A 12,474-nucleotide genomic window follows, 5' to 3' on the forward strand; every position below is an offset into this window, starting at 1 on the left:
CATAATAGTTCCTGGCATGGTTAAAAGATGCTCAGGGAACATAGGAATTGCTATGCTGGATCAAACACATGGCCCACCTAATGCATAATTCTGTATATGACAGTGGGCAGCACTAGATGCTCGAGAGGAAGATGCAGGAAGCTCCCCAATAAGCAAATAATCTTCAGTGACTAAAGTAGGATTGTGTTTATAGCTAGGCAAATGCTTAAACACCTTACTAAAGCAGGGTCTAAGTAAATAAAATAAACTACTTGAAAACCTTTGGAGTTCCTTCCCATCCCAAAGGAAGGATGGTCCAGTGGTTAGGGTGTTTGCTTGGGAGACCCAGGTTTAAGTCCCTCCTGTGCCACAAACTTCCTGGATGACCTCATGCAGGTCAGTTAGTATCTGTGCCTCAGTTTCCCATATGTAAAATGGGGATGAAAGTACTTCCTCAACTCAGGGGGTGTTGTGTGAATAAATACATCAACGATTGTAAGACACTTAGATACTAATGTGATGGGAATCATGTAAGTACCCAACCTAGGAATAGGTTATTCTCTGTGTAGAGTCCAGGATACGAGAAAATGCCTCAAGTCTACCAGATCTACCTCTCCTAATTATGTTATTTTCTGTAATTATTTCTATGCTCTATCTTTTTCATGCATTTCCGCTGATCATTTAATTTAACTATGTTGTGACTACATTTCAGAGTCACTAGTTCTTTTCCTCCACCAAAAATAGTCACCACATTTATATGAAGTGTAAAGAAATAAAATGTAGGTTACCTCTTGCAAAGAGCTGAGTCCTATTTATAAGGGGTTAGGAGAAAATGAGATACAAGAACTTAGCCTGAACAGTATTACCAATAAATCTGCTGGATTTTGAGATGACTGCATTACTCACTAGTTGCAGAGCCACAGTGAGTTATGTAGCTCTTCCCAAACAAGTAACAATAAAATCTTTATAGCACCCCAACGCTTCATATATTGTGTTTATGCATTTATTTTGTTTGATATATTCCTTTTAAAAGTCTGCTTCTGATTTTTCCCTTTTCATGTATGTTAGAAACTCCAGAAACAATGATGTCATTGTTATATGCAGTGCTTAGCAGCATCTGCAAATGAGGTATAAAATCAGTTTAAGGTCTGAAATTTATATTTTGATTTGGAAGTATGGGCATTTATGTGATGGTTTATATAAGTGGTTGGAATATATGCTGTATCATAAAAACTACAAAGCAGTTCTTGGTATTGATGTTTGTCTCTGGTTGTAAAAGACTATAACCAGTAGAAATAGCCGATTGTGTTAATTCCAGTTACATGGGTTATTTATTGTTAATGACTTGATGGTAACTCCAAGATACAGAATATTTTGGAATTTTTGTTTAGCTATGATAGATTCATGAAAAGTTGTAAAGGTGGAGATGTTCCGTTAGATTCCATTACTAGTTTTTATTTGTGGTGAGCATACCATATGTTATTTTGTGATAGAATACACTAAAATATAATTTACAGAACATAAACCCAACCACAGAAGAAAATTCAGAAATACAGTTGAAAATCGAATGTTTTCTGTACTATAGCACCTTTCATGCAGAAGGATTGCAGAATGGTTAACATATTGGAAGTATAAGGAATTATTGTACACTTCTCAAATGCAAAAGAACATAAAACTAGCCATGCTGGGTCAGACCAATGGTCTATCTAGCCCAGTGTCCTGCCTTCTGACAGTGGACGGTGCCAGATGCTTCAAAGGGAATGAATAGAACAAGGCAATGAACAAGTGATTTACCCCTGTCATCCAGTCCCAGCTTCTGGCAGTCAGAGGTTTAAGGACACCCAGAGCATGGGGTTGTGTCCCTGACCATCTTGGCTAATAGCCATTGATGGATCTATCTTCCGAGAACTTATCTGATTCTTGTTTGAACCCAGTCATACTTTCGGCCTTCACAACATCCTCATGCACAAGTTCCAGAGTTTGACTGTATGTTGTGTGAAGAAGTACTTCCTTATGTTTGTTCTAAACCTGCTGCCTATTATTCATTGGGTGACCTCTGGTTCTTGTGTTATGTGTAGCGATAAATAACATATCCCTATTCACTTTCTCCACCCCATTCATGATTTTATAGACCTCTGTCATAATCCCCTTAGTTGTCTCTTTTCTAAACTGAACATTCAAAGTCTTTTTAATCTCTCCTCATATGGAAGCTGTTCCATTCCCCTAATCATTTTTGTTGCCCTTCTGTATTTTTTCCAATTCTAATACATCTTTTTTGAGATGGTGCAACCAGAACTGCATGCAGTATTCAAGGTGTGGGTGTACTATGAATTTATATAGTGGCATTATGCTATTTTCTGTCTTATTATCTATTCCTTTCCTAATAGTTCCTAACGTTTTGTTAGCTTTTTTGACTGCCGCAGTGCCACTGCACATTGAGTGGATGTTTTCAGAGAACTATCCACGATGACTCCAAGATCCCTTTTTTGAGAAGTAACAACTAATTTAGACCCCATCATTTTGTATGTATAGTTGGAATTATGGTTTCCAGTGTACATTATTTTGCATTTAACAACATTGAATTTCATCTGTCATTTTGTTGCCCAATCACTCAGTTTAGTGAGATCTCTCAGTAACTTTTTGCAGTCAGCTTTGGACTTAACTATCTTGAATAATTTTGTGTCACCTGCAAACTTTGCCACCTCACTGTTCACTTGTTTTTGCAGATCATTTATGAATACGCAGTCACCTCTGGAGTGGAAGATGTAAGATATTCTGCGTGTATGTCACTACCCTGTATGACCAAAGCTCTGGATCAACACCCTTATTTTTTTCCCCGTGCCTTGGAATCTTGCCCTGAAATGCTGATATTTCAAAGCTGAGTACAGGTATGGCCCCTCTTCCTCAGAACACTTCAACACATGCTTAAATCCATCTCTATTTATGTTAAAGTTTAAAGTCCTGCTGAAGTCAATGATAATTAAGCACATGCTTAACTACCTTGCTGAACTAGGATCCAAGAGAGGAAGTACTGTGGCTTTGTATACATAAACAACAGTGGGAGTGCTAGTGTAGACAGGCCACAGCATTTTAACCACTGTAGTCTTCTAGACCAGTGGTTCTCAACCCGGGGTATACAGAGGTCTTCCACGGGGTACATTAACTCATCTAGATATTTGCCTCGTTTTACAACAGGCTACATAAAAAGCACTAGCAAAGTCAGTACAAACTAAAAATTTTTACGGACAATGACTTGTTTATATTGCTCTATATACTATAGACAGAAACGTAAGTACAATATTTATATTCTAATAGATTTATTTTGCAATTATATGGTAATAATGAGAAAGTCAACAATTTTTCAGTAACAGTGTGCTATGACGCTTTTGTATTCTTATGTCTGATTTTGTAAGCAAGGGTAGGTCTACACTTACCCGGTAGTTCGGCGGCGAGCGATCGAACTTTCTGGGTTCAACTTATCGCGTCTTGTCTGGACGCGATAAGTCGAACCCGGAAGTGCTCGCCGTCGACTGCGGTACTCCAGCTAGACGAGAGGAGTACCGCGGAGTCGACGGGGGAGCCTGCCTGCCGCGTGTGGACCGAGGTAAGTTCGAACTAAGGTACTTCGAACTTCAGCTACATTATTCACGTAGCTGAAGTTGCGTACCTTAGTTTGAACTAGGGGATTAGTGTAGACCTGGCCTAAGTAGTTTTAAATGAGGTGAAACTTAGGATATGCAAGACAAATCAGACTCCTGAAAGTAGCCTGGAAAGATTGAGAGCCACTGATCTAGACCTGCTCTGAGCAGAGTTAGAACACCATTGGCTTGTCAGCATCATTGGTTAGTCAATACTATATTCACTGTTACTTCCTTTGGAGCTGCACCATTGATAGCAACAGTCAGAAGTGTTGAGAAAAGAAATCTAGGGGCAACACAGATTGTCACAGTGACCTAGTGAACTGCACATCTGACCCTTCCTGGTCTTTCCAAGTACACCCCCTTTAGCACTCCATCCTTGAATAATCACCTGTTTTTCCAGGTTGAATCATATGATTCTCTCATTCTCAGACCAGGCCTGGTCTGCAATCCCCTGTGTTATTATTTCAGCAGCTCTGACTTATGTCCAGACCCTGCTATTCTCTCTGTTACAATGACTGTGGTAATCAGTGGCCAAATACTTCCTTAAAGCAAAGTATTTATTTAGAACAACAGCATTTCAGAGAAAACATGTCTTAAAAAACAATACACCAGATTGTATGCATAGCTAGCTTTTCCCTAAGGTTTACCCTGCCCTGGATCTGGGAGGCCTGCTTCTTTACACTCCCTCCACAGAGTGCATTTCTCTCTCTGTCTCTCCTCTCAGAGAGCCTGTCTCCCTAGACAGCTTCTGACCAGTGACTCCCCTTCTCCCCTTAAGAAAGGCTTTTTAACTCTTTAATGTTCTTTGATCTCTAGCTTCCTAGCTTTGGTAAAATAAGGAGACATTGAAACTAACAACTTGACTGATTATCTTCCAAGTGTGCGTTGGGGAGTCCTTATCTACATCTGTTGTGTTGCTTCTCTGTTACCTCTTCCCACAGCCCCCTATTCAGTTAGATCAGGAAATTCTAATCACTCCAATATACCATAACTTCCCCTTGCTAATCAGGTCACATGGTGTCGTAAAATGGTCACATCTCAGTATTCATAATATTACATATCAGCTCCATCTCTGTCACAGATGTGTTATGAATCATGTAGAAAGTTAATCATCACATGTATTCAAGATCTTAGTTTTAAGTCTCATGCCAAAGATGGCACCCAGTGAAGCACAGAGGCTGAAATCCTCAAAGGTATTTAGGTGCCTAACTTCCATTGAAATCAATGGGCAAGGTGGGTGAGGTATTATCTTTTTTTGGACCAACTTCTGTTGGTGAGAAGGGTACCTGAAGAAGAGCTTGAAAGCTTGTCTCTCTCACCAACAGAAGTTGGTCCAATAAAAGTTATTACCTCACCCACCTTGTCTCTCTAATATCCTGGGACTGACACGCAACTACACTGCATTGAAATCAATGTGAATTAGGCACTTAAATATCTTGGCGGGCCTGGGCCAAAACCCCAAACATCAATGGGAGTTTCCCCAAGCAAGGATCATATACTAGGTTAAATCTGCAGCACATTTGGCCAGGATTGTATATTGGCTGGAGGGGAAAAAAACACACAAAACCCACCACATCCTTGGATTCTGGGAGGTTAAATCTTGCACATGGGACCATTTTTGTTTGTTACAATTTTTGTTTAAAAAGAAGAACTACATTGACGGTGTCCTCATAACTAGGACAGCATGAACAGGCTAAGCACTAGGCCAAACTGTTTTAAGTTACATGGTGTGAATCTGGAATATCTGATTATTTGTCACTCCTGATTTATGCCAGTGTAACAGAGAATAATTTGGTCCAATCCATGCAAGCACAGAGATTGTAGTTGGGATTTTCCAAAGAACCCAGTTGACTTAGGAACAAAAATTCCATTGATTTTTCAATGAGATTTGAGTTTCTGAATCACAGTTGGAAAGTCTATCCTTTTTTGTAGCTTTCCTCATATAAACCCATATTTGTGATCATTGATGTACTTAATCTGTTTTGTTTACTATAATTACATGTTATCGTTTGCCACAAACACATTTAAGCCAGCAGCATGTATATGACATAGTATAAATCAAATTGTAACAGGTACCAAAATTTTATGGTCTCAAGGCGTATGGCACGAGAGTGCATGGTCTAAGCTGATAAAGCACATGACTGGAAATTAGGTGACCTGGAACATATGCATGGGGCGCTTGCGCAGTGCTTTGAATGAGTAAGGACTAAGCATTTTATTGAGTGTTATTTCCAGCTCTGTCCCATGGGCACATCCCTCACCAAAATTAAGCCTCACAACATCCAAGAGGTATTCCATTTCACAGAGGGCAAGATGTATTTATTCCTTGTTTAATCATAAAAGTGATAAAAAGAAAAGAAAAATAACTGACAAATACAGGAAAAACTCAAAATTGTATATTGTATTCTGAATCTTGCTACGTTTGGTGTTTTTCTGCAAATTTCATGATTTTTGAATGCTTCAGGTTGGCAATACTGACATCTAGTAAATTTTACAAAACGCATTTTTTGCCCATTTTTTCTGGGTTTTGCAAAATGTTTCCCATTAAAAAAAAAAAAGTTTCCTCCCTATTGCTGCAAAAGAGACACGCAGACTGGGGGAAAGTGGCTGACTGGACATGTAGTTTCACTGTAAAATCAAAGTGCTTTCAAATGTACAAAGTGAACTGCAAGAGAAAAATGTTTTCTTCCAGTGTTTTTCAGTTTGAGATTTTAGGTGTTACTTCGTATGACGAGCTATATTATGCCATCAGATCTGACAAAAGTACAAGGTCAGTGGCAGGAGCGCTGCCAGCTTTTCTGCCTCCCTAGGCGGCGGAAGGTCCCGCCCTGAAATGCTGCCCCCCACAGAGGCAGTGGAAGGTCCCGCCACTGAAATACTGCCGCGGTTGCTGCCCCCCAAATTGTAGTGCCCTACGCAACCGCCTAGATCGCCTAATGGGTTGTGCTGGCCCTGGTCAGTGGCCCTAAACTGGGCAAGATTTTCAGACAGACATAGCGTCTTAAAATCAATAGTGTCCCCTTAAGTGTGATATGCTGTTGGTTTTCATCAGTAAGGAGATCGGGGGGTTCTCTTGACTAGGAAGAATGGTTGAGTTTAGATCAAGTGTTACCTAATTTTGACTTAAACTCAACTACTGTAATTACTCAGGATACACCAAGGAGGGTAAGCCTCTCATGAGTTATTCAGGATAAAAGACAGTGGTGGGGTCAAACAGGGCCGGCTCCAGGGTTTTGGCCGCCCCAAGCAGCCAAAACCAAAAAAAAAAAAAAAAGCCGCGATCGCGATCTAAAAAAAGCCGCGATCGCGATCTGCAGTGGCAATTCGGCGGGAGGTCCTTCACTCCCAGGCGGAGTGAGGGACCGTCCGCCGAATTGCCACCGAATACCTGGAACAGCCGCCCCTGTCCGGAACAGCCGCCCCAAGCACCTGCTTGAGAAGCTGGTGCCTGGAGCCAGCCCTGGGGTCAAACCAGGAAGAGGAGAGAACTTTTTGCAGATGACAGCAAGGAGTAATAAAATGTTCCCAAATGCAGTGGGAAAGCACTTCATCATTTCTTGCTGCTGTCTGCAAATTCTTTGTTATTTTTAAAAAAGCAATTGCATGTTTTGCTTTTCCCACCAGTGAGGGTAGGGCTTTGCTGCAGAGTTAACTCAGGTGATCGGCACGTGACCGCAAGCATCTAGGTTGGCCTAGCGTGGGTGTGAGCAGCCACACTACAGAGTTATACTCAAGTGCAGCCATATTGGTGCTGCACCCATGCATGTGAGGTGCTAGGACTTCTGGGGCCATATCCCATGGTTCTTAGCACTGCAGTAAGATGAGCCACCCTATGATTCTTTCCCAGTGAATTGTGGGGAATTTGTCCTTTAGTGGTACATAGGGGGTATTGTGGGAATGCATTGGAGGACTGTTAGCCTGCATCCCCACTGCGAAATGGGTGGGTTACTGGCCTGAGTGCAAGTAGCACTCAAACTTAAGCCTATGGCCCAGGTCAGGCCAGCTAGTTCGGGTGTAAAGCACCACCATACTCAGGTGAGAGGTTCTTGTGATGGAAGCTCAAGTGAACTCTGCAGTGAAGAAAAAGCCAAAGATGCCGGCAGAATACAATGTACATCATTGCAATCCTACTAACTTGCCCTTGAGAAAACAGCAGTCAGACAGCAAAAGGAGATGTGTGAACTATACCGCATCACCCCCTGAAATGCGCACTCCTCAGTGAGGTGTTAATTTCAAAGCTTAATTGGGATCGTTTAAATATTAGCTTTATTAAGCAGGGTATTCTAAAGATTTGTCTACCACGCAGAAGTTGCACCAAAATCAGTTAACTATTTAGCTGAGCCAGCACAAAGTCATCTGTGAACATACATTTTGGTTTAAAACTGGCTTGTTTCTGTTCCTAACACACTTTAGACAGATCAGTTGAAGAGCATCCACAGCCTTTTGCACCAGTTATTTATATTGATTTTAAATCATAATTTTAGTTAAACCGATGCAACTTTGTATTTTGACAAATCCTAAAATATCCTCAGCATCAGGAAAGGCACTTTTAAAAAAAGTTCTTCTGCCCCCCATTTTGGGAAGGAGCTGTTTGTTTACCTGTTCTTCAGAGTGGAATTTTCTACCGAGGCTGGCAGGAGACTTTTTTCTGCTTATTCATATTTGGAATTTTGTTTCTCAGTCTCTTGCTGCTACTATCTACATAACTGTATTAACACATGACAAGGGAGTGGTACTGAGTCACAAGGCCTGGCATTCAGCAGCTAGCTTTGGAATGGCCCACGTCTAAGGGCCAATTGACATAATTAACCCTGTTGTTCCCTGACCTTGCTACAGCATGGTTCCATTTGTAGTGCAGACAACCCTTGAGCCATGTCTAGAACCATGCTAAAGCCTACAAGGTTAGGCCAGCCCCATGGATAGGATGCAGCTACATTTTTAGGCTTTTGCCCTGAAACAGTTTCACAGGGCCACTAGGAAGTGCTAGGTGTGTCCTTGTTATCTTTCAAACACTGCAAGTCTAGGCAGGATTCAAACAGAGGAAAACCACCTTAGTTAATCCCCCGGGGCATCCTGCAGATACACATAAATCTATACACTTGCACAAAGTTCAGCTCACCAAAGCAGCATTTATGGGCTTCTGTGTAATGACATCATGCCGCAAAGCAGAAAAAAAAAAGATTATGGTCAGGACTCAGTCCTTTATTTCCTAGTTTTATAAGGGCCAGTCTATACTATAGTTATAATCAAGTCAGGGGACAAATAAAACATGGGTATCTCTCAACCCAGTTACAACACTGATTTGTTTTGTAGTGGATAACTGAGCTCTTGAAGCATGCAAAATCTTACAGGTTTTAACATGGTTTGGGATTGTGGTTGAAACATGTGGAGATCCTGAGGCGGTACCCCTTTTAGGGGAGGGGTTTGTTAGTCCACAGAGAGGGCAGGGGGCCAGCTGTTCTTCATCCAAGCTCATGCATTGCAACAGCTGCGAGTCCATGCTGTCTGGGCTTGATGAAAAGGACAGAGCTGTGTGTCATCAGCATATTGCTGGCATTATCACCCATTTGTACATGGAGATTAAGTAAGAGCAGTGAGAGGATTGTGCTGTGTAGGACTCCGCCCCAAGTCTTCTTAGGCACAGAGAAGCAGCTGCCTAATATGACAGAGCCATTAGAAAGGAATGAGTGAAACCATTTCCTCACAGTTCAGTAATATCTAGTTATGACATAAAGGAGGGATCAGCAGTACCTCTTAACTGGTGGTATCATAGGTGGGTGAAGAATCTAAAAACATCAGTATAGTAATTTCATTTCTGTCCAGCCTCTGGAAGGGATCACTGTAGCTAGCATCATTTCTGTGCCTCGATCTGGTCTGCAGCCATATTCAGTAGGTTCTAGAATGTCAGGAAATGTTGCTGGTGACAATTCACTACCAACTGCTTAGTAACCTTGCCTAGGAAGCGAGGTTAGAGGTGGGCGGTAGTCAAAGCTGCTGATATCGAGTGCCGTCTGTGGCAGAGAGGAATCATTCCAAGTTTTGTAGGTGACTTGCAACTGAGGAAGTTCCTTTAATTGTGTTTGGAAGATGACATAATCTTTGAGAAGGATTAATGTCCTCTTTACTTCTGAAGCATAGGTTCATAGAGTCCTTTTGCCAGCTGGTCAGATTAGAAAGGGTCTTTTTCCACTGGTGACTCCAGTCTGCTGCCTTCCTTTTCAACTGTGTTTAGAGAATGCTGGGGACCCATACAGGTGGTGAGGCTATAATGGCTATTTGGGACCAGGAGTGCTCATTGCTGTGTACAGTAGGTCTTTGTGTTTTACCCAATCAACTTCTTGGTCCTGACAGAAGAACTGGCTCAGGGCTTGTATACTAAGGTAGATGCATTCACAGGATTTTGACTTGTACATCTGACTCTCTGAAATAAAAGCTAATTAGAAAAGCACTCACCCTTGTTTGTGGCTTTTAATGGTAAGCTGAAAAGAGTGAACTGAGTGAGCAGAGGACCACTGGAGTTGCAGGTTAGAGAGCTACTCAGGAGGTTTTCTCTTTATTTACTAAAAGCTAGGAAAATATGTAATGAAATTAACCTGAAAGCAGTATAATAAACTTTGACTATATAAGCAATTGCACATTACTAGGTGTGCAGCTAAACTGGATATCAATACAGCTCAGATGCAATAAATCATGAATATGCAGTAAGTTACCTGAACTGTGCTAATATCCAGTTTAGCTGCAGTAACAATTGACTAGTGCATCCCAACTTAGGAAACCAGCAGCCTGTAACATCTCTGCCTTTGTGTCCTGATCAGAGTCCTTTCAACAATGCTCATTCTATGAGCATTTTAGCATAGAGGCTGCAGCCTTGATATTTAAGAGCAGTTTAGAATCTTGGGTTATTTCAAGAACAAATATACCCTGCTAACTTGGATTTAAGATATAGATGTTCCTATAAATGATAGAAGCCTCAGTAATAAAATCTGTGTGTTGTATCTTTAGTATGACCCCTAAAAGTACCTCATGGAAAAAGACGGAAAAAAATCTGACTGCCAGCTTCCTCTTTGTAATAAAAACTGCCTGTCTGAGAAACAGAAGATCAATCTCAGAGGCTTCCTCAAACTTCAAAAAGGTGTGCAATGTTAGTTTAGGGAGCGTGGGGGCAGCACTGTCAATAGTAGCACAGATACATTTACAACCCAGTTGACATTACGAAATTATGGGATTTTCCACACTTTGTTTTCTCATGGTGATTGTGATTGTCAGCATCTTATCACAACATTCTTTATGAAAGATGTAAAATCAAAACGTGAGAATTAAGAAAGTGACACTAGGAAAAAGGAATTTTAAGAGGATTGCAAGATCAAAATTAAATCCTGATAATTCATAATTAAATTAACCCAAGAAAGCTACCTTAAAGGAGCCTTAAGAGTTAGTTTAAAGCCACACAAGCAAGGAAATGAAGAGGAAAGGCAGGAAACGCAGGCTGACTAGCTAACTTTGATTGGAATTCAAAAGGGGATGAGAGAGAGTCCAGTGGAGTGAGTTAAGGTTGTACCATTAGATTGCTTTTCAAAGTGCACTCCAAATTTATTTGCTTTTGCGGGTTGTTTGAACCTTGCTATTATTTTAGTCTTGCTTTTTGAACTTTGCATAGTAACTGCCTAACCAGATCAGTCCAGTGGCCTATGTAAATCCAATATCATGTCTTTGAGAGTGCTGAATGGTAGTTGTTTCAAGTGAAGGTGCAAGAAACCCCACAATGAACAGTTCTGCAATCCTCCCACATAAGGGTAAATTACATCCTTGCCCCAGGTGGCTGGCTTCTAACTGAAGCATAACACTTTACAACCCTCAGACATTTTACCTGGTTTATGTAACTGTAGGCACTATCTATACTGTGCAAGTGGCTAATTCTTTTTTTGATATGTACGATGTTCTTGACATCAGTGATATGTTGTGACATGGACTTCCACCTCTTGCTTTTTTTAAAAAGTTATAGAAATAGGATAATATGTATTAGTGTCACACTACAGTTGTAGCCTGAGAGACAGAGGTTGAAGACTCATGAGAACAGTGAGGAGAGGAGAGACAGAAAGAAGTCTTGAGTGCACTGTAAATATGAGAAATAGTGGGCTTTATTTTAAAACACCATGAAATACATTCATTTGACCTATGAACTTCCCACTAACAAGTGAAAATCACCCCCTTGTAAGCCTTAGTTTGACATGTATGAAAGCATCTGTTTAGAAAACCTAAGCTGCTGAATCCTGACCTGGACTAAGTTCCTACGGGCTAGGACACACTTTAACCCTTTGGCTCCATCCTCCTTTTGGCTTCATTCCGCCAACTGCTTTCACTTCTTTGATGTTTTTGTTATAGTAAGACACTTTCCCATCTTACTCTGCTAGCACAGGAGGAAGGCAGGGACACAATCAACAGCTATTTCATATGAGCATAAACTAAGAAGCCACTATTATATATATCACATAACACTGAATAGTTTCCCACTCATTCCCCATTGAGAAACTGCTGTGCAACCTTTCTTGAAGAACTGTATTCCTAGCACTAGATGGTGCTGTATAAAAATGTAAACAGTAGCCCTTCCAAATTTCCAAACCCCAACCTGTCATGTGGTGCAAAATGGAGCCCAACAATCACCAGCAATTAGCGCTGACTTCTCCTGTTTTTAAAGAAAAACCATAGTACCCTGAAGTAAAAGGACCCAGGTTTATTTCCTCTAATGTGGACAGCTAGTGAATAATAAACTAGCTCTAGAGTTTTCACCCTTGCGACTGAGGTAATCAAGTCTCCACCATTCCCTTTGAGACTTTGATTGTACAATAAAGGGCTT

This window comes from Chrysemys picta, unplaced genomic scaffold (assembly GCF_011386835.1).
Source record: "Chrysemys picta bellii isolate R12L10 unplaced genomic scaffold, ASM1138683v2 scaf2, whole genome shotgun sequence".
NCBI classification, from domain to species: domain Eukaryota; kingdom Metazoa; phylum Chordata; order Testudines; family Emydidae; genus Chrysemys; species Chrysemys picta.